A 6,062-nucleotide genomic window follows, 5' to 3' on the forward strand; every position below is an offset into this window, starting at 1 on the left:
CGGACTGAGTCCCGCAGAAGATGACACTTCTAGGGCTTAAATTTCAAATTTGCAGCCGCAGTTTAATTAGAACGGCCCTCAGCCGCTCGAGATGGTCGTTGAAGGCATGAGTCCCACTGGAGCCCAGCGAGTACCAGCTCCATGAGGCACTGGAACGTCGCTGGGGCTGAGTGCAGGCCCATGGGCAGCCGATTGAATTCAAAGAGGCCTTGCGGAGTGCGGAAGGCAATCTTAGGTTTAGATTCCTCGCCGAGGGGCAATTGCCAGAGTCTGAAGAGGAGGTCGAGCGTCGAAAAATAGCGCACGCCGGCCAAGGCATCGAGGGACTCGTCCATGCGCGGGAGCGTGTACACGTCAGCCACCGAGACTTTGTTCAATTTACGGAAGTCCACACAGACCCTGAGGCTTCCATCGTGCTTCTTGACGAGGACGATGGGGGCACCCCATGGGCTGGTGGACGGGGAGATGATGTCAGCTGCCAGCATGTCGTTAAGGGCCAACCGGACATGCTCCTTTTTGGCGGGGCTCAGCCGAAAAAGATTTTGGCGAATGGGAGCCGCGTCTCTCGTATCAATGTGGTGGATAAGCAATTTAGTACACCCAATGTCGAATTTGCCGTGACTAAAAGCGTCGGAAAACTCCCGTAACAAAGCGCGCAATTTCCCTCGTTGTAAAGCGGAACAGAGCGCGTCAATCCACTGTTCATCGCGGTCCGGGCACAGGTGCGAACGAGACATGTCACTGACATGTGCCACGGCCGGATCACCCAGGGACACCGGTGCCGCGTGAGCGAGCACCGTCCCCTGTGGGATGACGGTCGTTCGCGAACCTGCATTCAGGACTTGGATGAAGGGTGCCACATCCCCCGAATAAAGCGTCTGAGCCTCGACCAACTCCAGACCCCTTACCGCAATGTTAGACGGTCACAACAAAACACCGTCCGCCGCAGCGACCAATGCAAGAGGTTTTTTCAACCGAAGAGACACCAACATTTGAGATCGCGGATGAACACGCACTGTCTGGGATGCTAATGCCGGGACCGTTGTGTAGGCCGTGCGCAAGCGAGTGGGTCAGGGTAGGCACGTCATGCGTCAGTCGGAGGGGAGCTCGATGCAGCCCTGGTCTATCAACATTTTGATCGGCATTTTACCCAGGAAGTCCGTACCCAACAGGCACGGAACGGCGAGGGGGGAGGAGACCAACACGGGACCTTGCAACCTGACATCCCCAATACAAATTTGGGCATCGATGCGTCCAATTATACCCAAAGAACCCCTGTTGGCGGCAAAACCGGGCACGTCAACAGGCCGCAAGGGGCGACATTTATCAGGCAGAATGTTGTGTACGAGATCCGAAATATTGGTTGCCGACGCACCCGTGTCAACCAATATTCGGACAATGGAGCCGACAATGGCAGAAGATCCCTATGCGGCAGCCACGACTCTATGGGCTAACTCAGTCCACTGACCAGGGCCGAGCGCCCGAACCCCGTTACGACCCCCTGGCTCCCCACCACCCGACACATGATGTGTTGCGTGGCGGAGTGTGCGAGTGTCGTGTGGGGGCCGAGAACGTGAGGTGCCGCGACTTGCCTGAGTCCGTCGTGAAGGTGAAGGCGAAAGCTGTGCGAGGAGCGTGGACCGGAGACTCGGCGGCGAGGAGCGCGGCATCCCGAGGACACGCGTCCTCGCAGGCCGCAGTTGTAGCAAGTGATGGACGCTCCCTCGCGGCGCGGAGGCGTCCGTGCCCGCTGGCGGGAATCCTGTTGGCGACGGCGATCGTTGGATTGCCAATTCTGCGCTGAAGAGGACGCGAAGACCTGGTCCTGGTGACGTTCCTTCTCGGGGTTGCCGGCGTTGATCGGCGCAGTGCAGGGCGCGATGCTGGAGTCCCTCTGTAGTACCAAGTGCGCCTGAATGCACCGTGCGGCATGCAGGAAGCAAAAGTTTTCGTCGTCCACTGTTGGCATCACGATGCGCAACTCCTGTGCCAGGCTGAGGAGCTTCTCCAACACTAGCGCATCGATCCCTTCGTGATCAATGCGTGGGAACGCGGCTCTGGCCAGGGCCAGCAGCGCACTGCGGGAGGCAAGGGGAGATTCACCCTTCCTTCTGTTGTTGAAGTGATGGCGTGATTCCGACGGCGGTCTGCAAATCGCCTGCATGCGGAGGAGCGCCTGTTGCAGTGTGGAGCGGTCCCCCTGTGGTATGGTGATGAGCGCGGCGAGGGCGTCGTCGTCCAATGCCGCTGGAAGCGCCCGGAGCGCTTCCGCCTCCGACCATCTGGCCATCTCGCAGTGCGAGAGGAAGCGGGGCTGGAAGGCCGTCCAATTGCGCCTTCAGCGCCGGCAGGTGCTGTTGGACGGTCAGCGATCATCCCCCGGGCAGCACGGAGTCTTCTGCTTGGCGCGTACTGCAGCTCCGGTGGCCAAGATTTCGGCCTCCTGTGGCCGTCGCGCCATCAATGACGTTACGCCATCCGGTTGGTTCCCTCCGGGCTGTCGTGCCTCCTCACACGGGGGACCACTCTGCACTCGGCCCTCCGGCTACAGTTCCTAGGGGAGGCTACCCTGACCCGACCCAGCCAAGGTCCTCGGGTCCCGGCCACTGGCCCACTCAGTCCCGGCCCTTACAAGGACAGCGGGTCTGGGGGTCTCAGGGTCCTACTCTAAGCTCGGTCTTCAGTCTTCGGCTTGAGGAACACTGCCGAGCCCGGGTCAGGGGTCCGGCTTTTATACACCTGCCAGGGTCCCCACGCCCCTGGCCACGCCCCTGGCCACGCCCCCCTTCCACAGAGTTCCAGAGGGACCTGGAATCTTCCCCCCCCCCAGCCCCCCCCCCTCTTGGGGTCTGGGGAACCTTGGTGGCCCACACATCACCCCCTGCTGGTGGATGTCTGCTAGTGCAGGTAAGTCCCCTGTTTATCGCGTTACACACGTATCACGATTATAACAACAAACACGTTCATTGGCTGAAAACAAAAACTAAACTACAGTAGAACCTCGGAGATCGAACGCACCAGAACTCGAACAAATCGGTGTTCGAACGATTTTTACGAACATTTTTTTCCCCGGAAACCGAACGAAATTCGGAGGTCGAACGGGCCAATCGCGACTTGAAATTGCCTGTACGGCTGAGACGCGTATGGCAGCGTGCATGACGCTTGCCCAGTGAAAGATTTTACCGTGTGAGAGGCAGAAACAAACCTCTTAGGATAAGTTTTTAGTCAGAAAGAGCTCAAGAGACTCACAGTTAGTGGCAGAACAGAGGCACACAAGAGGAAGAACCCCAGAAGGGCAGTTCATCCGTTATTATTGTGTAAACTTCGCGTAAAAATGCTTTATAACGAGATATGTCTTGTGCCTGGAACCAATGGATGTCATTTACATGAATTCTTATGGGGGAAATTAATTCGGTGTTCGAACAAATCGGTGTTCAAATGGCCTCCTGGAACGAATGAAGTTCAATCTCCGGGGTACCGCTGTCGATGCATCGTCACCACGTGTCAGGCCACAATAAGCTGCTGCTGCTGCTGCTGAGTAGCTCTCGTTCAGAGGCCGCCCTGGCCTGGCCGTCAACAATGATAGCAGCTAGATTTGAAGCTTTCATGACTGAAAGGATTCTTAGGTTTTTTCAGTAAAGGCACGTAGGTATTCATCTCTTGAGGAAGGCCAGCGTCTCGAGAAGCTGTGACTTCTTGTCTCGTTGTCTGATAAAAACTCTAACAGATAGGTGGAATTCCTCCCCGTAGAGGGCATTATCCTTGCAGTCACGAAAGCTTCAAATCTAGAATTAATGCCCTCTACGGGGAGGAATTCCACCTATCTGTTAGAGTTTTTAACAGACGAGACAAGAAGTCACAGCTTCTCGAGACGCTGGCCTTCTTCAAGAGATGAATACCTACGTGCCTTTACTGAAAAAAACCTAAGAATGATAACAGCTCCAACAAATCCACGCAGTGACCGCCGGGAGAGAGACACGCAAGACTCCAAATATACAGCAGGTGTCACGGTCAAACCCACGACCTCCTGCGTAGCAGACGAGGTAGTTAACATCTCCTAGTCACCGTGATTATGCTGATGGTTTACAGGAGGTCGTGGGTTCGATCCTGACCCTGACGATGTCTGCTGCTGCTGTATATTTGGAGTCTGCGTCTCTCTCATCATCATCATCACGGTGGCTAGGAGATGTTAACTACCTCGCCTGGTACGCAGGAGGTCGTGGGTTCAACTCCGACCCTGACGAAGCCTGCTGCTGCTGTTGCTGTATCTGTGGAGTCTACGTCTCTCTCGTCATCACCACGGTGGCTAGGAGATGTTGACTACCTCGCCTGGTACACAGGAGGTCGTGGGTTAGATCCCGACCCTGACGAAGCCTGCTGCTGTTGCTGTATCTGTGGAGTCTGCGTCTCTCTCTGTGTGTGTCTCTCCCCGTGGTGGTCACCGCGTGGATTCAGAGGATTTGGCCGCTGCTTTAAATCTCCACGCGACGATCACGACGATCACGTCAGCTACTTGCTTCAGCTGCCTCTAGTGTTCTAGTCACGTGACCACCCAAATCATTGCGAATCCTCTATCTGTGGGTTGTAAATTGGCACTAGTTGGAATCTCTGGGCAGTGAAACCGATATCGCGATAATCGCCATATCGCGATAATCGCCATATCGTGGGAATTGCGATATCCTGTTGCACGATGCAGCACAATATCGCGATAATCGCCATATCGTGTGAATTGCAATATCGTGTTGTATTGTGCAGCACGATATCGCAATAAGTCGCCATATCGTGGGAATTGCGATATCGCGTTGTATAGTGCAGCACGATATCGCGATAATCTCCATATCGTGGGAATTGCGATATCGTGTTGTATAGTGCAGCACGATATCGCGATAATCGCCATATCGTGGGAATTGCGATATCGTGTTGTATAGTGCAGCACGATATCGCGATAATCGCCATATCGTGGGAATTGCGATATCGTGTTGTATAGTGCAGCACGATATCGCGATAATCGCCATATCGTGGGAATTGCGATATCGTGTTGTATGGTGCAGCACGATATCGCGATAATCTCCATATCGTGGGAATTACAATATCGTGTTGTATGGTGCGGCACGATATCGCGATAATCGCCATATCGTGGGAATTGCACTATCGTGTTTTATGGTGCGGCACGATATCGCGATAATCGCCATATCGTGTTGTATGGTGCGGCACGATATCGCGATAATCGCCATATCGTGGGAATCGCAATATCGTGTTGTATGGTGCTGCACAATATCGCGATAATCGTCATATCGTGGGAATTGCGATATCGCGTTGTATGGTGCGGCACGATATCGCGATAATCGCCATATCGCGGGAATTGCGATATCGTGCAGCAAGCCTTGGTATACCGCGGGAGCGGACTGTTCAGAGCAGCGAACCAAAATAAAAACATTTTATTATCGGTCACGCCCTGCGCAAAGGGAAATATCGCAATAACTAAAATAATTGAACGCTGCTGTCAGATAAAATTTTAATAAAATTGTAAAATCAGTGAAATAATAACAACATTGGTCGTTGTGTACTACAGTGTAACTGCGATGGTGAAATGAGGTTACTACGCCAGGTTTCTTAAAATTCCTCACCTTAAATTCCCCATCGTACACACCGCGGGCAAAACTAAATATCGCAATAACTAAAAAGAAGCGACAAAACACTGACACAAAATCGCGATTTAATATCAAAACGAGCGGAATAATAGTATTAACATTACGCGAGCCTGTACAGTATTATAGTGTTACAACAGCAGCACCATCAGCGACGAACGACCCGACTGTGTATCGATAGTGGAGGACTCCGATGAGCTCTAAGCTCTTTGACAGGCGTCCAGCGATATAATAGAAAAGCCAATAACAGCAGAGTCGTGAACTTGTGGGTTTGTGACAATTGTAATAAGAAGGAAGAGCGAAGCGAGCGACGCCATCACCGCTCTCTCGAGACCCCCTCCCCCCGGGTTCACGCCCTCCCCGTCTCGTGGCGATGATTAAAAATAGATTTAAAAAAATATGGAATTAATATGA

Source organism: Lethenteron reissneri, unplaced genomic scaffold, assembly GCF_015708825.2.
Source record: "Lethenteron reissneri isolate LAM-NWPU_2019-01 unplaced genomic scaffold, ASM1570882v1 scaffold_1931, whole genome shotgun sequence".
NCBI classification, from domain to species: Eukaryota; Metazoa; Chordata; class Hyperoartia; order Petromyzontiformes; family Petromyzontidae; genus Lethenteron; species Lethenteron reissneri.